At 36.9% G+C, this 24,664-nt stretch overlaps 1 protein-coding gene and 1 pseudogene across 2 annotated transcripts in view; one reads left to right on the top strand and one right to left on the bottom strand.

The window, feature by feature from the left end:
- Positions 1-24,664, bottom strand: part of MBNL1 (muscleblind-like splicing regulator 1) — a 220,225-nt gene that overhangs the window by 191,799 nt on the left and 3,762 nt on the right. The window lies entirely within an intron of this gene.
- Positions 3,317-7,301, top strand: LOC105534076 (annotated as a pseudogene). The gene has a single exon (XR_001005207.1). The product of XR_001005207.1 is annotated as an uncharacterized LOC105534076 (transcript).

Raw genomic sequence — 24,664 nt, forward strand, 5'->3', positions numbered from 1 at the left:
ACTGTGAATGGCAAAATGTACTTCAGTTACGAAAATATCTGAAAGGAATGTTTCCAGGACCTATGCCATTGTGCTTTGTTTACCAGTCAGATGCTTTCTCAAGAATGTGTTCAAATTATAAAGACAGTGTCTCCATGTATAGAAACTCTTCAGAGCCCATGTTACAGTAGAAACACATTTTTACCTTTGCTAATATTCAAAACAATACCCTCCTATCTGCAAGTAAAAATCTTTCATTCTTATGAATTCAGCAATCTTTTATTAACATTTGCTCAGGACTTTGGATTTGGTTTTTTCTTTTTTTTTTAATTTTCTAAAGAAAGTTCTAGTAAAAGAAAACACATATTAAGTATTTGAAGATAATTGCTATTTACTAAAAACTCTATTTTAAAATAATTTTAGTGACTCGTTTATGTTTTGTAACTTCAGGACAATGATAACTACAGTGTCTCTAAAATGTTCCTAAGTAACAATCATACTCTATTTTGGCCTTTGAGAGGTGTTAAGACTCATTCTCTAATTATAAGTCTTTCTCTATTATTACTACCTCACCATCAAATCTCTAAACTAAATAGCAGCTTTGAGGAAATAAAAATAGATGTTAGGTGGTGTGTTTTCTCAAATTTTGGTTACAATGGATAAGAAAGACAAGGTATTTCTACATATAATAAAATAAGCCAATTTGATTGTTTTGACCAGCAAACTCTTTAAGCTTTCTCCCAGAATATTGTTTTTCTGCTTTATCCTAGAACAACACTGTCCAAAATAAGTACGATGTTAGCCACATTTGTTATATTAAGTTTTCTAGACATCATGAAAGAAAGAGAGAACAGGTGAAGTTTAATCTAGTAAGATCTTCTATTAGAACCAATATATCAAAAATTATCATTAAAACATATCATAAATATAAAAACATTAATCAGATGTTTTACATTCTTTCCCTCATATAAAGTTTTCAAAACCCAGCAGTATTTTACACTTCTCAATCTGGACTAGACACATTTCAAGTGCTCAACAGCCGCATGTGGCTACTGTACTGGACAGCACATTCTAGATTTCCAAACATATGAAGCCTTTTGGCCTAAAAGACCATATACTTTAAAATCTTCCTATGTCACATTCTCTATGATCCATATTGTTGTTGGGATTTTATTTTGAGCCAATCACTTCATGAACCTATTTCACTTCTTTCCTCCACTCTCTTGACTCTCATATCTACCACCCACCCTAATGCCTTTGCTCACAGAATTTTAAAAACCCAATCACCTATTCTTTTCAGCTTCTTCTAAGCAATACCTGAGATGTTCTCTAATCTGCACATCTAACACCAAGCAGAAAGCCAGAAGGTGCAGCAAGATTATTTATTCTGTTTCCATAAATAGATCTATCAAATACAGCCCTAATGTATGGCAACAGTGACAAATGGAGGGGCGTTTTTTTCTTATAATGAAGATAAGGCACTTTATATAATAAAGTAGCACACCCTTCCTCAATGAGAAATAAAACTTTCAATGAGAAATATAATTTTACTCTTTTTTTCTCCCAGGAGAAATTTTGGGTTAGTCTGTTCTTGTTCTGGAACAAAACTCAGTGTTTCATTTCATAGGAATTCTGTGCCCAAAGGAAGAACAGAATGTTGGAATCAAAATTTAATGAATTCAACTTGGAGTCTAACTTTGCCTCAAATATGGAAATGTAAACATAAGCAATAATATCTCAAACCATGTAACACTTCAGTTTCTCTTTGGCATGACTGCACAGAGAACCACACTTGATGTGTAGCTACACACAAATTTGTTCATAGTTATATAAGGAAAAAATTAAACTAGGCATATGTGAGGTTTTTCTGAGTCTCTTAGTAATAATGAAATCTGATTATTATGTCTTAAGTGATACTATAATTATAGATGAACAGGTTTTCTGTTGCTGACCCAACCTGTTCTTAAAACACAAAAGGCAACTTTTGTAGTCTTCAGCAAGGAAACCCCCCGTTAAACTAATAAGACTAAAAAACCTATGCCGACATTTTCAAAGAAGACCTAACAATATAATAATAATAAAGTAACTCCCATGCAAATACACAAAACAGATAAAAACTAGAACATTAGGTTTTCCTAAAAAGTTGAGCCGTAGTTGTCACCAACTTTAAGAAAGCAAGATACAAATGACAGCGATGTGCATTCTCAGGCTACAAAATAACTTTTTCAGTGCCTCTATCTATAACTACATCTAAGACAGTCTAAGTATTGAACTGCACTTTCCTGGGATAAATTTTACAGTCGTTGAACTTTCATTTTCTGTCTGGGTGATAATATTTTATCTCAACAGCAAGGAGAAACACCAACACACTTAGGAACCCACACAGAAAGATAACTGTGGAGTGGCTCTCTTATGCTGGTATAGAATACTTATGTACTAAACACCCTCTGTGTATAAACAGACACTGTGTTCAAACCCAGGAGGAAGGGACACAGTGTCCACCGGTGTAGTATTTCAAAGCACGTTGCACAGGGCCCGAAAGTCTAAAAGCATTAATTACGACTTCTCTCCTAGCGTATTAATTTAAGAAATTCCTCAGAGTATATGGCAGAGTTTGCCATCCATCTGCTATGACTTGTGCCTGTGCTGGTGGGCACACAAAGTCAAGTCAGCGGCAACAACCTTTCTGGCAGCTTCTTAATTTTAATCCTGGGTGGACATACTCCACGGAAATACACCCCAGAATCCCAACAGCCGCATACTCTCTCGGTCCCAGAGAGCCCTAAGAACACAATATTAGTCTGGTAGCAACACCCCTGTAGTTGTAAAGTGCTGTGCGAGAGGAAGGCATAAGCGCCACCATATACCTGCTCGTGTTACAGGCTCTCGAATCAAAGTATTCTCACATGACACATTACTACCAATAACAGATTCCGGCTCCGTTTAAAAAAAAAAAAAGTGGGGGGGGGCTACATATTTGTCCTGCTTTTGTCTAAAAACCAGAACCCAAGTACTAACTACTTTTCATTCTTTTCAACCTTTCATGAAAGCAATTCAATCAAACAACTGCGGCTCCACCCAAAGAGCTTCTATACTTACTTTTCTTACAGTTTTTGAGTGACGCACTGCAAAACGATGAAAAAAAAGAAGAAGAAAAGGAGGAGGCAGCCCTCTCCTGCAGGGCGTCTTCCGCCCTGTAAACTTGGCAAAAGGCAAACTGGCCTGAAATACAGCACTCTCCATATAAGGCAGCCCAGCTAAACATGTCATGCGTAATTTATGGGTAGCAGGCAGAGAATTAACCTTTGCGTGCACATATTTGGCCCAGATGAAAACCGGGTGGGATGGCAGCCCCGGGGCCAGGGATGCGTGAGCCGCCGGGAGGACCCGCGCGCCGCTCGCCTCGGAGGGACTCGCACCTTCCCCCGACAAAGACCATTAAGTTGTGAGTACACTTGCACGCACCTGTTTCTCTTCTAGCCCCACTGTTTCTCACTGGGTCCCGCTGGGTTGCCAAGCCGTGCGCCGGCTGCGCTGTGACAGCGTCCGCAGAGCCCACGGCGGGGAAGGGCGCAGGAGCGGCTGCGGCTCACCCTCCCGCCTTCCCCCGGGCAGGAGGTGCTGAGGGACGCGAAACCAACCACCGCGCGCGGCCCGCCCCTGCCCGGGAGAACCGCGGCCGGCGAGCACCTCCTCGCACTTCCTCCTTCAACCACCGGCAGCCCCGCCGGAGTCCGAACAATGAAGCGCGGCGGACCCGCGCGGGGAAACTGTGAAAATGGAAACTTACCTCTCACATTTTTTTTTCAGAGGCGGCCCGACTGTCGACCGAATGCCCAAGGCATTGTGGGAGTCATGATTCCAAGATGCCCGCGACGGAAAATGGAACTTGTCAGCTCCTTGTCACGGGAGCATTGTGGGCGCTACAACTCACTCAGCTGCAGTGAAAAGACTGTTGCATGTCTCTGTGCAGCCTCTTATCGCGGAGGTCTGGCTTCCGCTGCTGCTGCGCGGCCCCTCCCCCGCCCGCCCAGCCCCACCAGGAAGCCCAGGGCGGACTCGTGGAGCTCCTAATGCACGCGGCGGCGAGGAAAACGCTCTTCAACTTTCGGCTGGCGCCCTCCCGCGCTTCCTCGGGCCCCAGGGTCGCCTGTCAACCGGACAGAGTCCGCAAAGGCGCGTGATGGGTGCTTGCCCCGCGGCGCCGAGAGCAGGAGGAAGCTGGAGCCCGCGCGGGCGCCGTGGATCCCCTCGGCCTCCCGTTGGTATCTTCCATCTCATGCGTTCAACATTGTAACCTCGCGGCGGGCGTGCAGACCGGACGCCCTCCAGCTACTTACTTCTACCGACCAGCTCGACACACCAGTGGGTTCGTTTTGAAAGAGGCCCTTGCACCGGGCTTTACAAGGAAGCCGGCAAGGTTAGATTGAAGGTTAGAAGCCGATTAGACTAGAATCCTGCGATCTGATGAGACTGCCGCCTTAAAATGCACCAAACAGTTTTTGAACCTGGAGGGCTAACAGGCGGGAAAAACATCTTCAAGATTGCCACTGTACAGCCTGTCCAGTTTTGGAAATCCTTAGTGAAACTGTCACACAAGCACAAACACTCATATGTCAGCTTTCCTTCTACTTTGTAAATAATATTTGTAATTTACAAGCCACTCTATTTCCAACTTTACACCATGTGATTTAGAGAAAGCAAAGCTCCCTCTTTAAAAATAATACATTACTTTCTGAAATACCGCGATATTCCACAGCAAGTAAGCCATATTGTCGCTAGAGCAAATAAACCACAGCCCCACATCATAATTCACTGGGTGCTGTAAGATGTAACTTGGCTTCGCTTTGAATGGAAAGAATGCTGAACGTCTGTGATATGATGAAGTTTTGGAGATTGGGGGCAGGATTTCCTTTGAATGTAAGGAATTCGGATAACTTGTGCAACGAAGATTCTAATGAAAAACGTTTGTCCCATGTTTGGGACACAATTTGGGACAAAAATGCTGGATATGGTACAACATTCTTCCTGCAGGTTAGGTTGTGTTGAAGAAAGTGAGGCCAGCTCGCGGTGAAGGAAAAACATCAGAAAGGTGCTAAAGTGCAGAAATACCTTCCAGAGGCACTACCAGCCGACTTGAGTTCTTGACCTTTAGCTAGATCCACAAAGCACTGAGTTAAAATTGTACACTGAGCCCTTCCAGAACAAATAATTAATTAAATGGTGCCTCTTCCCAGCGTTAATTGTTTAAAAGGACTCAAGTACCCACACAGTTTTAGCAAACTAAAAGAACACTGACACTTTCTCAGAGAACAGGAATGGGAACTTTCTATCTGCCCATTAGTAACCACCCCAAGCTATGAAGACTTCCATTCCTCTTACTAAGCATTCAGCAACTACATTTAATGCCTACTATGCCAGTGATGCAAGAATGGATAAGACAGTCCCTACACTCAAGGATAACACCTCTACTAGGTGAGAGACAAACCAATTAATTCTGCATAAGGGATAAGTGCTATGATGTTGGAAGCAATCCCACGAGGGCTCTGAGGATGGTGAAGGAAGGGTTCCTGGAGGATTTACATTTAACTGGTGCCTTGAAAGATGTGTAGAAGTTGGCAAGATCAAAAGGGAGTAGAGTCCAGGTGGAGAAAAGAAAAGAGCAGGACAGGCTGGATGGCGTGGCTCACACCTGTAATCCCAGCACTTTGGGAGGCCATGGAGGGTGGATTGCTTGAGGCCAGGAGTTTGAGACCAGCCTGGGTGACATTAAAAGACCCTGTCTCAAAGAAAATGAAAAGAGTAGGGTATACACAAGGGGCCTACCAGCCTTCTCAGCCTTTCTATGAGAAGCGAGGGGAGGGTAGTAGAGGAAAGTGGCAGGAGATGACGCTAAAAGTAGGTCTGTGTTAATCTAACAAGTCTCAACTTTACTGTCAAAACTAATGAGCTAGAAAAGTTTAGGCAGCAAGGGCCAGAGATGGAGTCTAGACTTGTATTGCAGAAAGTTCCTGTGACGGCAGCTTGGAGGGTGAATGAGAGTGTGGGATGGAGGGGTGAATGGGTGTGGACAGACTGGAAAAATGACTCATTCAGGGAATGAGGAAGGGAGGAGCCTTGGGAGACTCTCAAATCCCTGGCTTAGCCTACTGAATTGCTTACTACTTGCCTTTTAATTTCTTCATTTTGCCTCCCATTGTCTATGATATTAAAGGCCTAACTTCTTAGTAGAGCAACCTTTGCATCTGCTAGCAGGTTGGTGTCCTAGCTGGCTTCCACGCCCCTCTGCTTAGAATGCCTGCAAACCACTAAGGACTAATCCTGGTGGTAGAAATTTATTTTCAATTGTTCTCAAACCCTTGTAGAATTCCAAGTTAGAACTGTGGTGTTCTTTTATCATGTGGGTTAGAAAATTTGCTGTTTGGAGCAACATGGTGAAACAAAGGACTTTTGAACCTGTTTATGGTGCAAAAGGGGAAATTATGTTTCTACTTCAACACTGGAGGAGGGGGGAACTTCTGGGAGCAAAAGAGAAATTGAAACTGAGATGAGACATGTTTTTTGCTCCATGACAGAATACAAAGAAATACAAGGATGATCCTTTAATGTTAGAAATAGTAGAATAACCATCCTGGTAAATAAAAAAGAAGAGAAAAACATGTTATTTTACATTAGATACAGAGAAAAACATGGCTAAGAAAACTCATAAAGCAATGATCAATCTATAACTCAAAATGAGTCCAAATAAATTGTGATATAAAGCTACATTACCACTGATTTGGCCTAATTTACTATCATTGATAACATAACATGAATGATAATATTTAAAATATTAAAGCACTGTAACAGACACCAGATCATATGTTAAAACTATTAAATCATGGTGTCAGCTTTCAACTGCCAGTAACATCCTAACCACATTTCAAACTATGGAAAGTACTAAAAAAATCATTATAGTAATAAAAAGTTAATAGTTCCTCATTTAGAATACCATTGATATTCCCTCAGTGCCAGGAGAACATTATAGTTACTCCTATTTCTGTGAAGTGTATAGTCCACAGGTTCATAAGTGAGTATATCCGTGAGTATAAAAAGAAGGTCATTTGTGGGTGGAGAGGGAAATTATAGAAAACAATTTCAGGTGAAATAAACTACATTTTCAGATAAAGGAAAGAGTGTTCACTACAGGTTCCTGAAATATTTCAGTCCATTCAAGTTTTAATTATACCAATGAATCTCAAGAGAAATACAGTTAAGGGATATGGTTTTTATAGATAATATCAGCTCCTTGTTTACCAATAATAAAGATAAAGATAATGGCAGCATTTATCTTTTTCAGTCCAATGGGGATATTTAAGGTAACTATGTAAGTGTGTGAGTGCCTGTGTGAATTGTGACTTACTTCTTCTGCATACCGCATTCATAGCTCAGTAAGCTCTCACTGCCTCTGCAATATAACTTGTCTTTCCTGACACACACACACACACACACACACACTTACCCACACAAATCACCTAAATAAAAATATCTCAAGGAGGTATACTCCTTTAAAATGATATTTTTATTATACCAGGATAAAAATAATTGATTGAAAGATGGTGTCAAAACCAGAACCTTGTCTCATGTCCTGTGCTTCCTAATCAATATTTAAATATAGATAGTCAAGAGAAGATGACTCTAAAAGGCAATCAAAAGTTGCAAACATTCTTGTATGGAGAATCAAGTTTAAGTAGATGCATTAAATGTATCACATTAAACTTCACAACAGGGTTGAGGAGAGAGGTGAGACCTTTTAACTTTTTCCGATATTTGAATAAATATACTTGAGAAAAAGAATTACATGAATTTAGTTTATCTTCAAAGACCTTTATATATTTTGTACACAACACAATTTCTTTGTGCTCACTATTTAAAAATAAAAATATGTATTCTAATAGATACTATGTATATATTTGATATATATACAATATTATATATACATGTTATACATATACATATAATATACATATATGTATACATAATATACAATATATGTATAACATATATATGGCACATGAATGTGAAAATATATAAAATCAGTATCTTTGCTACTAAATGTTTGTAAAATTTAAAACAGTTAAATATTATGCATTTTTCAAGTTATTTTACCTAAAAGTTGAATCTATTATTCAATATCATTATTTTGGGATTTGGCAATAGAGAGACAGTAAGCAAATACATTTTGAAATTAAAAGTTCAAAATTATAGAATTTTAACATTGAATGGAATGTTAGAGAGCATCTGGCCTTGTTCCCTTGTTAAACCAGAGGAGTGCATTATATAAGGAACTTGGCACCATGGCAGAGCAGAACTGACATCAGTGTCTTCTGACTCTCTCAGGCCATTCATTTTCATTGTCTTTTTTTTACTTAAAGACAATGAGGCCAAGAAGCAGCTCTAAAATAGGCCTAACAGTTCCCCCAGTTTAATGTGAGGAGGTGCTACATTAGATTTCCAAGAGTATAGTTCTTCCTTCCTCTGTTTCTTCCCTCTTTCCTTTTTTCCTTGTTTTATTCTTTCTATTTTTTCATCCCTCCTTTCTTCTTTCCATAGAGAAAACACCTTTCACACAATGACTCTATTCATTTCACAAACGTTTATTGAGCATCAGCCATGGCTAACTCCTATTCTAGGTACTGTGGTTCCAGAAATGAACAACACAGATAAATCACTTCCCTCAAAGGGGTTGCATTCTACTAGGGGGAGAGAAGCAACAAAAAATAAGTCAAAAATAAAAAATAAAAGATAAATAATGAGGTAATTTCAGATGGAGATAAGCGCTATGAAATAAAATAAAGCAGGTTAGGGGGATTTGGGAGAGGAGGTTGTGTGAAACAGGATGGAGGACTGAGCTGGTCATTTGCAGGCAAGGTTCTCAGCGAAGTGAGGAATAACTGGGGAAAGAGCATTCAAAGCAGTGGGACTGCATGGCAAGAGCCCTAAGGCCTGAGTTCACCATAGGGCTAGAGAGCCAATGGTGAACAAAAACGACCTAACCTCAAGGAGCTTACAGTTAAGAAAGAGGGAAAAAAATGAATCTCAATCAAATTCATCACACTCAAAATGCAAAGCTACAGCCATGATACTTTTCCTCACTGGGAACCATTGACATGTTTGATTATGTTAGAGGCAAGGGTCGGGGTGGGGTGATGGAACGTTATCTAAATTTGGTTTTCACAAAGATAACTGGATAACTCTTGACTGCTGTGTAAAGGCTGATAGTCTAATCTCAGAACAGAATGCATGACGTGCACCACTGCTGGGAATGAGAGCAAACCAAAAGTGGGCTCTGTCTAGGAGGGCAATGAGCAGCAAATGGCTGGGGACCCAGCAGCAGAATGTGATTTGGTTGAAGACCCTCAGCAATGGGGTACAACAAACGTTAGAACCTTACATCTCAGAGTTGAAGAGAAGCTGTAAGACTCATGATCCTCAAGATAACGTACCTTGAGGGAAGGGAGATGTGGTATGCCTGTCTGTGTGTGACTTATTTATTACTTGGTGTCAACACAATATAGAAAATTCAAAATTAATGAAGGTAGAATATTTTTGTATCAGTGGTGTTTCCAGTTCCCAGAGATAGGAAACTGTTCGTATTACAGTTTATTTCCTTCTAGGCTTTTCCAATGCATTTTTAAAAGCATAGTTAATATTGTACTATATATGCAATTTATTTTCTAAATTGAATCTTTTAAGACAAGCTTATAAAACAAAGGACACCCCCCATGTCATTTATATGTAATCTTAATTTTTCATGAGGTAATGGAAGCTGGAAAGTTGGCCCTTGACCAAAGCCTTGCAGCTAACACAAGGACAAGCCTCCTGCCCCACAGTGTTTCACAGCCAGCACCCTAAGCTCTGGAATTCATCTGTCTAATGTGTAGTATATTTATAAACACTCTACCTGGGATGTATGTATACCTTCTACTATGGACTGTCATTAGAGACAAGGAAATATGCAATTGTGGTCTTTCAATAAATTAAACAGATATAAAATTAAATATATAATACAGCCAGAAGATCAAAATTGACATATTATCTATTTATGCTTATAATATGTAACTACACATAATATTGTAAAACACTTTCTACCATTTCATAAAATTCTGTGTTGTCATTTAGCCCAGAATTCTCTTGCAATCTTTTAAAAATAGTATCTAATAGGGCTTTTAATATAAATATTGTGGTGTAACTCTTTTATGTACTGTAACCCAAACATTTCTACATAGTAACACTGTTCCACGTAGAAAACAAATATGAAAAAATATGGCCATTGTCTTATTTATTTCTAAAGGCAAACCAATCTTTGACAATGCCAATAGCAGGGTTGATGTTCCTAAATGTTGGCTGTATCTCTATCTACTTATTCATTGTATTCTTGAGGTTCCTTTCTTTTGGTTTCTATGATATTCCACATCTCTCTCTCTTCATTCCATTGTGTGTGTTCTCTCCGTGGATATTTTGTTAGCTCCTCTTATTCCTTCTTGCCTATCTGAGTTTCCTGAAATTACCTTCAAATCATGTCTCAAAAGATGTTCTAAAGAGACCTTTGAATAAGAACAACATTTGTCCCATTAATAAATGGTGGGAGTTTCACATATCTGTTTCTTTGTCTCTTCTTTCCTCTTTGCCTTGTCCAAAAGAACGGGAACTGAGCAGCACAGTCACAAATTAATTTTAATATCTTAACTTAGGCATCAGTGCACTGGCTCTTGCTCCTTAATACATTTAGCATATAGTCATTGAGGGCTGACTATGTGCCAAGGGCTGTGCTTGGCACTAGGGATGAAGAAGTTATTAAGTCTTCTGCAAGGTGTTCATAGTCTAGCGGTTGGGGACAGACGTGGGGAAAAAACACAGTTGGAAAAGACTGTAGCAAATGAAACCATTCAGTTAAATTCCACAAACACTGCATGCTTACCATGTGCCAAGCAGATGGCAAGGAGGATAGGACTGGGCAAGGCCGTGCTCCTCACGGACTCCCAAGCAGCTGGCAAATGGTAAAATTACCCGACACTTGTTAAGAGCTTCATGGCAGAAAGAAAGTCAGAAAAAGTCATGAAAGCCTATTAGACAGATAAGAGACTTGATCAGAAAAACACTTTTAACAAATATTGTCCTAGCAACATGAGGAGAAAGTTTGTTGTTCAGATTTTTCATGCTGTCATTATGGAAAGCTTATTTCCTAGAGGCTGAGGCTTCATTGGCTTGCCTCAGTGAATCCCAAACTGGCCTTGCAACTCTCTCTCCTTGCCTGCCCTAGGCTTTCAGTAACAAATCCTCAACTAGGTGATGGGAGATTATCTGATTAAAGTCATTCACACTAAGGCGAGAATGAGGCTTAATCCTTCAAGAGCGTTTGCTTTAACAAAGGGTAGCTTGTTAACCCTAATGAACTGCTCATTGGAAGAACTCTGCAAAAGTATCCCCCCTCCTCACCTTCCCAGACTTGCCAACCCCTCGTCCTTCCTTTTCATTTGTCTTTCATGAAGTAAAGGAGGAATGGAAGTGTTAGGGACTCTAAGGTCACACATTATCTCCTTGAACTTATCACAAGAGGTATGTGAGGTAATTATGACCCCATGCTCATAATAAGGAGACTGAAACTAGGGCGGTGGTTCTTAACTCTGACTACATTTTGGATAGGCGGGCTGCAACCCAGACAAATTAAATCAAAATTTCTGGAAGTGGCATCCAAGTGTCTGTATCTTTTTTAAGCCCCTTAGATGATTCCAAAGCGCAGCCAAGGTTGCCAGCTTCTTGCCTAAACTCTGCAGGAAGCTAGAGCTTAGGAAATGGAAATTACCCAGAATAGGTAGCAATCCATTGACCTGTTCCATTTTTTCCTTTGGCAGGTAAAGTTTATTTGGCTCAATAGAAACAATTATCTGCAGGAAACTTGGTCTCAAATAGAATTAGATTTGGGTAGGCTGGTGCCCATATGCATCTAGAAATGAGGGAGTTAGGACAAGCTGTGGATAGCTAAACTGGTGGTGCAAGGTGGTACAATTTGTCATGCACATGGTTGGAAGTGGTGCTTCTTTGGCAACCAAAATATGCTTCACTTCATACCAGGTAAGCATTAGTGGTCCATAGGATTACAAACAGATAAGACAAACAGTTAAGATCACACAAAGGAGAATCCTACATATTCTGAAATGCTTAGGTTGCTGTTTGTTTAAAATTCTATACCCTGTCTCTTGCTAAGAAATTGTGATTATAAGTACCCCCTTGAGAGTGACATCAGAGCCTCTGGGAGATTAAGTGTGTTCTTGGCCACTTCCTTTTGAAGATATACGTATCTTCACCAGTTACATACTCATATGTATAATTATGTGTATTCAACAAAAGCTACTCTGTATATTTAATATATTTTATAAATTCGTTCAATAAATTAACATAGTTAAATTATAAACATAAACAAATTAACAGAACATACCTCATTTGAAACTCATTTGAAGATAATGTTAGACATCTTAGTTTATGGCTTTGTGAATGTGCCGTCAGTCCAAATGACCCTCCTGGCCCCACCTGGATGGATTTGAATGCCTATGTTTCTGCAATGGGCTTAGCAATGAGTAACTGCTGACAGGGCCTGATTCCATCGAGCCCTCCCAGTAATGAATGTGTTTTTAGACAATGTGGAGCATTCTTTTCCTTTTTCAAACTTTTCTGGCCCTAGGTCACCAGCTCACCAGTTACTGCTGCATTTTCATTCTAAACCTTATTGCTATCAACTTTCCTATCCGGTCTATGAATACTCACTGAGCACCTGGCATAATTCTAGTCTTTCCTAGAGTCTGAGACTACATGGTAAGCAAAACTAGACCTGAAGTCTCTTGAAGTATACAGTCTAGCAAGGACAATGAATATGAAATGGTAAATAATTATGATCAACTAAGTAAATAATATAAATGTGCAAAATTTAGTGAAGGAGAAAAATGAGAGTGTGTAACTGCTGAATCTAAACTCAACAGATAAACAATTATAATTATTTTAATGCTCTCTCCCTTTTTTATTGAATTCAAATGTCTCACATTGTAGTTGAAAGTCTTCACAGTACTTGTACTATATGTGCACATTGTCTGAAATCCTCTTCATTTATAAGGACAGAATTCTATTAGTAGTTGCATGAAATAGTGACTATTTGTGTTAAGTGGCAAGGTGTCCATCACATAGTCCCTAAAGACAAGATTGGAAGATATCTGTGACTGATCATTAGTATATGCTCTTGCTGTTACTGTCTTTGGTGTTACTATCATTCACTTCTTGGGCTTAATCTTTTAAGGGTATGATATCTACAAAGCTAGCCAGCTTATCTTTGGTAATTTCAAGAAGTATAGCATGTATATTCAAAAGTATAGCTTTTGAATTAATATTTTGAAAATAAAATGAAAATTTAATTTTATTATCATCTGTTTTGTCAAAAATCAAAGGCTCTTTTAAAATCTTTTTTTGCTAGATGTAAAATGATTTTTTCTGTTTCTGGATATAAGGTAACCTGTGCTTATTTTAAATGATGTATCAAGTGCCTTTAATAGAGGTTTAACGATTCTGTTCAAGTTACTACTATAAAGATGTTTATGCATAGTTATTCTAGACTAGCAAAAGAGCAGTAATCTATAACTCCCCCCCCCAACATACTTACTCCCATGCACAGTGTATCTTCCTTCTACAGCTTTAAGACTCCCACGTTCCTGCAAAAGCACTTTCCTACTTGTCATTTAGTCTTTACAATTAAGTAAAGAAAAAGTTAATTGTATAAAAGAAGCTCGTTTCTTGGACCTCTCTCTTTCTGGAGTTGTACTCTCTAAAGATAGCCTAAATTATAGACTTAGCCAGGACAGTTTTTCCCCTGCGGAGACCTTTGAAGTTTGTTTATTCTTACAAAGCTCTGGAAGGCTCGTCTGAAAGAAGCTGTAAATAATTTGCCAAGGTCCCTAAATACCAAGAAGCCCATGTGGGCACTAGAAGGTGTCAACTTTGCTTGATTACTCTTGAACTTGTGGGATAGGGAATGTTTGGCACCAATATCAGATTCATGGAAGGCAGCCAAAATTAATTGTTAGAAAGAAGGAATGCTTAGATGATATGTGGCATAACTTTGGGCATTTTCCTTACCATGATGGAAGAAGCAGCCAATGAAGTAAATCTATTTTGTTTATGACTAGATTACTGGGTGACTAAAAGGAAAACACTATCTACTTCGGGGTTATTGGCAATAGATATAACATACCAAGTATGACACATGGGCTAGTTTCCACTGGCAGTAGTTACTGATGTTGCAACCTTTGTCTTCTGCTGCAACCTTGCCCTGCTGCCTTTGTTGTTGGCTGCTCTTGGCAATAGGGCATACCCACCTCCTCCTGCCAACCAACTTGGTGCAATGGCCTGTGCATGACTCACACACTTTTTAGAAGAATCAGGGTAGGAAAAGATTAAGTGTAACTTCCCATGGCCTTGGCTATTAGACATAAAGACAGGCTTTAGAATCTGTTATTAGGCATAAGATTTTGGACAGTTTTTTTCCAAGTCTCAGGTTCCTGCAAACTTAAAATGTCTACCTTGTGGAATTGTGATAATGAATGACTTCATGCGAATTATCCTAACATTGGTCAGGCCGTTGATAAATTACATCTATTTTTGTTATTTAAAAGAGTAACCACAAATTTTAAAATACAGAATATGTTTTTAAAAATAAGCTCTTGTTAAGCTTCAAGTGCCTTTGAAATATGAGGATTCAAATCAAATTACAAATTTTAAGAAACATATAGCTATTTTCTACAAGATGGTATAGCTATACAGAAATACCTTTACAGTTTTTATATTACGTAGGATGTAATTAAAAAAGAGCCCAAGATGTTTCCTGAAATGATTAACAGGAACTTTAGAAACATCACTATTGATTGGTCAGTGCACAGGTTTCTTTGGTGGAACTTTTCTCACCCACTTTATAAGCAAAAACATGAGAAAGACAAGTCAAATGAAGTCAAGCAAACGGTATCTACCACATTAACGAAGAGTATATGATGCACAGTTGCATGAAAACCACTTCCTTTAGCACTATATTTCAAAATTTTTTTTTTAACTCCGCCAAAGCTGTCGCCACAGGAAGGAAAATTTAGTTGTCTTCTTGCTTATTTAAGGAACACAAGTCAAGAGATTATTCCAGGCATTACTTCATGTTTTTAAGCTTTTACTCCTACCTCCCTGAAAAATGTGTCTCCTGACTGCATCAGAACAAACACACTCAGAATTTTAAGAGGAGAAAATAATGATTATGTGTTGCTAAGTACTGTTTTAGTAACAAATGCTTGGGCCACTAAAATGATGACATCACCCACAGAAAGAATAACATTTACACTTTTGAAAGATTTTTTTTTTTTTTCCTAACATGATGGGTCACCAATGAGAGGCGGAAAGCCAAATAAAGGCACAAGGAGAGGCCTCTTGGCTCTGGAGAAGGCATCCTCAGCATCCTTTTCTGAAGGGTGATCATCAGCCCCAGGTTAATTAAATAGTCAAACCAAACGTCCGTCTGCTCTTTCTGTATTCCCTTCCTGAATCCAGTTCATGTCAACAAATGTGTACTATTAGTGTAGAAAATCTAATGCTCTCATACTTGAATAGGTTTGCTTCTTGGTTAATCTGCCCAGGTCAGGAAGTGGCTTATATTTCAGGAGTGCTCTCTAATACATATTGCAGATATTCATGCATTTATTCTCTCACACACACGCACTTAAAAACCGCACAGTACCTCACGCTGCAATAATCCGATAATATGGTGGTCATGATACCCATATATATACACATAAGATAGAATGCATTGCTTAAATAGCACCTAAGTCATCTATAATCCTCCACACTCTGTAATACCAGTAGCACAATGGTTTTCTATTTGGAGGTTGCCAGTAGCACTCAAAAGTAAGTTTCTGGCTCCTATAGCAACACATCTGACTGCTCTGGGGACAACATGATTGTCATCCTTCTAGTACACACTCAGTCCAAGGCCAGGTAATGTTTTTTATGGGCAGCTTTTAACTCAAACCAGAAATAGAAGAATCTATAATTATTGTTATTAACTTCTTAAGTATGAGGGAAGGCCATTTTTTCTCATCATCTCTAACAAATAAATATTGATTCCGTTTACTCAATGTAAAAAGTCTTTTCAGTAAGCTATTCTGTATTTTTTCTCCAAATCACAGCCCCAACCTCCTACCCCTTAAAGCAAGCAGTGTCCAACTAACATGTAAAATGTAGTGATATGGGTCATTTACATCTCTTAGGATAATAAAAATAAATCATAGGCAATATATAATTACTATGGAAAATGGCAGAGTAATTTACGTCTACTTTTAAGGGGAGCAGGTTGATGTTGCCAGGGGCCCAGTAACTATTGGTACTGGGATTTGGGAACAATAAACAAGGGAACATCTGCTGTCTCTGGAGGCTGAAATGTAGTTATTTCTGTAGTCTCTTCTGCTTCATATCCATGCAGAAACTAAGTTGCATGATGACGCCATTATCAGAAATCAGTGTACATATCTTCAAATGACCGTGATTAGAGTCAACTATTCCATGACAATTTTTGCTGAAAACATTATCTTTACAAATTTAAATAATACTTGAGCTCCTTTCACTTTCATCAAGGTAAACTTGGCTTATCTGAAATTCACCTAAATGTAATAATTTATCTCCTATGAAACTTTTACCTATGTAGTAATTCCTGTTTCTCTTCAAACAACAGTTTTTCCAAGCCTGTGTTAGCCAGAGATAACGGTTCATTCATTGCATTCCCATCCCTAATTAACACATGTGCATGTCCTTGCAAATGTTTGCTCATATGTGCAAGTCCATCCCTTGGTCTGCAGTCTATGTGACTTGGCCCTTTCTCAACTCCAGCTCCTGAGCTTCATCTCCCACCATCCTTCGAGACCCAGACTCTTTTCTACTTCTCAGATGCGCCAAGCTCATTCTGGCCCTTACGCCGGTCAGTCACGCTTCCTGAACTACTCTTCCCGGAGTCCTCTGCATGGGACTCTCAATCGTCTCGTTGTTCAGGTCTTAGCTTAAATATTACCTTTTCAAATAGACCATCTCAGGAGACCATCTACATAAAGATGTTTTTCCTATCTTCTCTCTATCCTTTTACTCTGCTGGATTTTCTTCTGGTCACTATCATTATCTAAAAGTCCCTTTAAAATTTATTTCTTTACTAGTTTGCTCAATGCTTTCCCCACTAGACTGAAGGCTCCTTGAGGGTAGAAACTTGATCTTGTCCATCACTCTATTTCCCCAGCACCTAAAATAGTGCCCAAAGTATAGTGCTTGATATATGACTTCATGAATAAACTCACTTTAAAATGAAACCAGAGCTTCTCGCAAGAGTTAAAATCCTCTCATCACATAACGCACTTCCTGAGAAGAACCATAAAGTCAGAGCCACCAAATATCTCCTATGGTAGCACGGTAGGAGATAATGCTCAATATTAAAAAGGCTGAATTTTTTTTTAAAAGGCTCAATATTAAGTTAAGGCTCAATATTAAATTAATGTAATATTAGAATTTTTTATTTCTTTGAAGTTTTTCTGAACTCTTCTGAAATTTATTATCACAACTTTTCTCCACCTAATGAAACAATTTTAACAGTTCAACTTTAAACCTGCCACCTCCAGGGAGCCTTGTAACCATCACTGCACCTGGAAGTACAGTTCTAAATTATTTTGATCTTTCATGTGGCACCTTCTATTTTTTATGCTGTGTCTTAAAATATATTTCTTTTAATATTTACTCCACCAAATTGTAAGATTTCTGGCTTAGGGCTGCATCATAATAATCCATAAATTCTTAACTGTAACCAAACCACAGATTTACCTACTTTGCTTCTCAAAAAATAAGTGCTGTAGGTCATATATAAATATGATGCAGATTCAGTTTAAAGGTAGATCAACTGCGTGGCCTTTATTAAGCTCCCTACCTCTCTGAACTTCTATATTTTTCCTTAAATCTGTAAAGTGGAAATAATAGTACTTATTGCGTAGGACTCATGAGGGCATTAATTGCGTTAATCATGTGATGTACCTGACATATGATGATGCAAAAAAAGTTTAACATGAAATAGCAGAGCCATTATTATTACTAACATTGCAATTATCATCATTATCATTGGTTTTATTATTTAGGGCCTTATGATCTCAAAAACTTAGTTATATGTATTAACATATAACTAAGCTTGATATTTCGGATATACAAGAAAAAGAATTTTCCTAGAGCAGTTTTATAATCCATTTCAAGGTCAAAAATAGAACAAGGAAGTAATTACAAAACAATATTGAAAATACACATAGATGTGAGGCCAGCATAGGCAGATGGCTAATCAGGAAAGGATTCTGGAAGGAGATTACTCTTCCATGTGGTTGAGGAAAACAATGAACCCTAACTGTCAAGGAAGAGTGGGTGCATGTTTTCTTGGGGGCAACGGCAAGGCAGGACAAGGGCAATGGGGCAAGAAATGCAGAGGTCTTGCACCCCAGGATTCTAAAAAATTAGTGGCAGTCATTATGAACTTGTCTCTTTTGAGCTCAGTGGAAAATTGCCAGCACAGAAAAAAAGAGAACTTCTCTATTTGTTGTCTCCAAGGACCACTTTTGGGTCTCAGTTCGTTTGACTCAAAACTGACAAAAGAAACTACACCTGACATTTGCATGGCAGTTTAGAATACTGGCCTCCTCAAGACAGCATTGGAAGATAGTTATTTCTATTATGTTTATTTTATATATAAGGCTCAGAAATGTTGAGGCTTTTCACTTAATCATTGTTTATTTATTGAGGACCTACTATGCTCCATTTATTTTACTAGAAAATGTAAAAGTAGCATGAACAACAAAGGCCAAGTTTCTGCCCTCAGGGAACTTGCATTCTAGTGAAAGAAACATATAATAAATAATTGGATAAAGAAATAAAAATTAACATGTTGTGTAACATTTTATGTGCTATCAGTGACATTAAAATGGGGTAAAATGACAGAGTGATGGAGTGGGGAATACTACAATTAAATATGTAGTGGACCATGGGAGGCGTCTATTAGGAAATATGTTTGAGAAGAGACCTGAATAAAGAAGAGATTGTCACAATAAGGTATGTGGGCATGCCAAGAAAAGAGAAGGGCATGTGGAAAGTCCCTGTGTCAGGAATGAGCTCAGAATACTCTGGGGGGAAAATGAGGATTAGAGCCAGAATATCATGAATGAAGAGATGAAAGATAGGATATGAGAGAATACACAGAGACATATAAGCTATAGTGAGGAATCTGGATTTTATCCTAATTAAAATAAGAAGCGATTGAAGAATTTTGAGCAGGAAGTCACATGATTTGATGGATATTTTAAATGGTCATATTGGTAGGGATGCAAGAATAGAAAAAGAGGTTTCTTAGTAGGCCACCACAAAAACAGAGACATCTAGAACAGAGATGACAGTGTCTTACACTTTGCTCAAGATGTGAAACAGGTGATTCCAGTCAGCATTGGAATATCTTTTGGGAACAGAACAGACAGGCATGCTGATAGATGAAGTGTAGGTGAGGAAAAGAAAGAATGAAATTAAAGATACTTTTGGCCTGGATAATGGGGGTAAGGGAGTAAGGTGGTGCTACTTAGTAAACAAAGAAGATTGATGATGGAGCGGAAAGAGGGGAAGGAAATGAGAGGTTTTATTTGGAGCATGTTGAATTTGAGATGCTTCTTAACATCTGAGTGTATAGATTTAATAATCTGTGTGGGGGATGAACCCAGAAATTGATAGAAAGTTGAGGAGGTATGAATTTGTTTTTTAGTTAGGGTTATTTAGATGTCTAGAAATGTAGGAGATGTAACTTATTCAAGTTCCACAGTCAGTAAGTGATAAAATGGAACTTGAAAATGAATCTTTTGACACTAACCACAAATTTCTCTTCCTATTATGAATTTTAGGGTTTATTTTCAGTTATGAATGCTGGAGTAAAATATAGGGAAGTATTGGGGGCAGGAATATTCTAGAATCACATATAAAATAATGAAAAATTTTTTAGCTCATAAACTATACTACATTTATGATTGCTCTTGTCTTTGTTTACATAATTATTTGTTCTGTAAGTGTAATGATAACATGCCCATTTAACTTTTAAAAGCTCTGGAATAATAAACCCATAAGATAAGTGAACTACCAGTGCGACTATAGCTATCTACTTTCCTTCCTGAAATTGTCACTTTTTGGAATGCAAAGGAGGATAATTTGACTTCAGACTAAATGTAGATTGAAGAGATTTGAAATACAAAGATAAAAGCTCAATCCCAAACTCAAGCAGGTATTTTTGAACCGTATCAGTAACATTTGAGTTAAGGTGCATCAAATTTGTTTAGCAGAAATGTCTAAGACAAGCAGCACTTAATCTCGACAGGTTAAAAAAAGATTTAAAGTAAATTAATTGACTCAAAAAATAAAATTAAATCAATAAAAATGTAAAGGGAAACAACCTAAAATTGTGAATAATGAACCTAATTGTATGTAAAAGGAGTACTTGATCACCCTGAATGGGAAGCAGAAAGAGAGAGGGAGGCACAAACGGAGGGAGGGAAGGGAGGAAGAAAGAAATAAAGGGAGGGAGGGAGCGAGGAGGGAAGGAAGGAAGGAAGGAAGGGAGGGAGGGAGGGAGGGAGGGAGGATGGTTTGTTATAGAATGGATGGGCTCCATTGGTCAAATGTAAACAATTTAAGCACCAAAATAGTTGAGTCATAGAAAAAAGAAATTCGTGAATCCATAGCAGTAACAAATAGATACATAAATTAATAATGAAATAGATGTTGAAGATGGGAGTTCTTTTGCTTACAGTAGATTGGGAAAGACTAATGCAAATGTGGAGGGAGTGCTGAAGTTGTAAAGCCATCATACTGCAACCATTATAGTAAAGATTGCATTTGACAAGAACATCAATGAATGTTAAATCTGAGGGGAAATTTTTGATGAGGAGCCATCATTATGCAATAGAGAAATCAGACAACACCTTGACTAGGCAACAAAAATGAACATTAACAATGTGGGACATAAGAGGCTCATGTGCCTCTACATATGATAGCAAGAGAGGAAACATCACCTGTGAGGAATTCCAGCAGAAAGTGCATAACCATAATCTAATCATGGGGAAATGTCAGAAAAATAAACAATGAGGAGCACTTTATTAAAATGAAAAAAAGAGTTGGTGAATACACCATATTCATTAAAATCTTCATTTTCATAAAAGACAAAGAAATGATATGGAAATGTTCCAGACAAAAGGGGACTAAAGAGACAAGACATTCAAGAGATCTATCGTACAACATAGTGATTATAATTAATAACAATGTATTCTATTCTTAAATATTGCTAAGAGATTAGATTTTAAATGTTTTCTCTACAAAAAGTATTTGAGTAATGCATATATTACTTCAATTGATCCATTATACATTTAGCCACCATGTATAAATATCTTAAAACATGCTTTACACTATAAAAATAAACAATTTTTACTTAACATTTAGCAACAATACACTTTAAAAAGACAGAAGACAACTAAATGTGATAATTGACTCCAGACTGGGTGATTTACTGGAGGGGAAGTATTTAAAAATGTATTATTTGAAAACAGCAAAATTGGAACATTGACAAATATTAAATAAAAGTAGTGTAGCTATGTAAATTTATGAAGTAGATAATTGAATGTGACCATTATATAAGAGATTATCTCTATTCTTGGAAAATACAGACTGAAAGACCTTGTTATGTGTGATTTCCTCTTAAGTTGTTCAGAAAAAAGTTATGACCATAGAAAAATATAAAGAAGAAAACAAGAGCATGTTATAAAGCAAATGGGATAAAATATTTAAGCAAATCTAGGTAAGGATATAAGAGGTTCATTACACTTCTTTATTTTTACAACTTTTTTCAGCTTCCAATTATTTCTAAATAAGATGTTTTAAAGTAGGTGAAGTGTAACAAGAATTTCTGGTGAGCATTTAAGAAAACTCACTGCCATCAGATATATGATTGCATTTTATTCAGAAGGCCGCCTAATTTCATAGAAAATGTTTTTGCTGCTCCTCTAATTCAGCTCTATTCACCTACATGGAACGAGAATAAAAGCAACCTACTTAAAATTTTTCTCTTGTGCAAAGAGAAAATAAATTGAATTAAGGTATACTTCAAAAAAAATTTAATTTTTTTTCAAAATCACAACTGTGGTGATTTTTCTCAAAATCATACTACAATTTATTTTTTTCCAAGGTGAAAAAAAGTTTGAGAATGTGATAACCACTACCTATTTAAAAAAAACTAAAGGCTTACAATGAAATATCTGCAAAGTAGAATAATAATGAGGTATGAAATTTTATACCAGTTTATGGAGCAACACCAATAGACTAATTTCATTCTTCATCTGCTTTCCAAGGTTCCAATATTAATGAATGATTCTATGACATTTTTATTTAAATTTGGATTTAAATATGCAAATCTGGTATTTTCCTCCATAATATTAAAAGTTAAAAAATTAAATAAAAAGTTAAAGCCTATATTTAGAAAATGTATATAAAGATGAAAAATAAAACTGGAAGGAATTTTAAAAACATTAAATTTAAGTGCCTAACTTTAGTTAATAAAAAATAATAAAAAGCATCAATGATGTCAGACAAATAACAGAACTATACTAATTCTCAAATAACAAGTTACATTTTAAAGATTAAAAATTAACAAACAGTGTTTTATTTTCTACAATGCAGATGTGTAAATTAGATTCCATTTCATTTATTTTTTAAATGGCAATATTCAGAAATATAAAATGGCTTACCCTTATTTTTATATCTGTACAAATTATTTTCTTTATGAAAATTATACATATTTTATCACACAGAGCTCATGTACTGACATAGTTCATATTTTTGCAATCATAATAATTTCTTATTTATTTAGCATATTTTAATTATAATATATGTGAATATGCAAATATAGCAATCATTTGGAATTTACATTTATTAAAAATAAATAGAAAGTCAACAAACACAGGAGGGCACAAATTTGCTTTTAAATTGCTGAAAGGCCCACATTATCTAAGATACAAAGATTTTTGTTTTTCAATTCAAAACAGGTCATGTCTGCATTTACACCCAAACTGTTATCTTTCTTCTAGGCAACAAGCTTTCTTCTCTTTATTCTTGCAAATGGGAAAATGGCCAAAAGAAGAGGAAACGAAACAACTAAACAAAGCCTAAACGTTTCAATGTTCTTTTGGAAGTTTAGTAATTTATGTCAAAAACAAATAGCACTGTTATTCCTAAATGTAATTATTATTTGAAAAATAATTTATGTTTATTCGTTGGAGTGGGATAGAGCCCTCTATAAGCAGATCATTCTTTTCTATTTCTGTAGATGAGCAACTTTGGGAAGGTCATCTTGTGAAGGAGGAGGAGAACATCCATTTAACTGTGAGATTAGCAGCATCAACCATGGAACCAATAGTTTAGTAGATCCCCAAGAAGATCATTCACTTCACACAATCAAACTATGTCTTATTAAGACAGAGACCAAATTTCACAATACTATATACAGCAGTCATCCAGCCTCAACTTTTATTAGATTCAATGAAAACTTATTAGATAATTATGTCACACAAACATAATCTACTAAAACATGGTAAAATATATATCTACAGCTCAGAAGTAAAAATCATATTTTGCAATAATAAATTATGTATCATATTTATTTATGATGAATAAACAATAATATTAAATATTTAACATTTATTAATATTAATTTACTATTAATATTATCATGGAAACTCAGATGAGCACGCTTTTTTTCTTATGTAAAGATAATTTTCTCAAAGAGAGAACAACTTAAAAACTTATTTTCCGTAATCTAGAACTAGGATGTTCATTCAGACTTTATTAATTATTGACAACAACAGCAACAACAAATCTGTCTTGCCAGAAAGATAGTATCTTCTCTGGTGCTTTAGCCTTCATTTGCTGTTCTGAATTACACTTATGACCAACTTATATTGTAATTACCTTGGGCTATGTCTCCTTGTGATTGTTAGCCATTATTTAGTATATAACCATACTACATATAGCACTAAATAGCTCATGATATCAAAATATCTCATAGTTAAAATTGTGGACATTTGAACTTCTGATGGAAGTAGTTGTGTTTATTTTTAAATTTTCTTTATTTTTATATTTTTAGAGACAGAATCTGGCTCTGTCACTTAGGCTGGAGTGTAGTGGTGCAATAGAGCTCACTGCAGCCTTGATCTTCTGACTTAAGCCATTCTCTTGCCTCAGCCTCCAAAGTAGCTGGGACTACAGGCTTGATCTACCAGACCTGACAAGCAGTTGTGTTTAATTAGTGTGTGATAAAGATGAAGACATACAATTGTAACGGATTTCTCATAACCATCAACTTAATTTTAAAATTTTCATCAAGTTAATATGTTAAATTTGATTCAACAGTTCACATCTGAGTTTGTAACACTAACAATCTGCTTTCCTTCCTCCTACAATAAGAAGACAGCAACTATTGGTATAGTGCATGAAAATACGTAAAACAAACAAGCAAACAAAAAACCAACCAGGTACTAGG

Source organism: Mandrillus leucophaeus, unplaced genomic scaffold (genome assembly GCF_000951045.1).
Source record: "Mandrillus leucophaeus isolate KB7577 unplaced genomic scaffold, Mleu.le_1.0 Scaffold130, whole genome shotgun sequence".
Taxonomy (NCBI): domain Eukaryota; kingdom Metazoa; phylum Chordata; class Mammalia; order Primates; family Cercopithecidae; genus Mandrillus; species Mandrillus leucophaeus.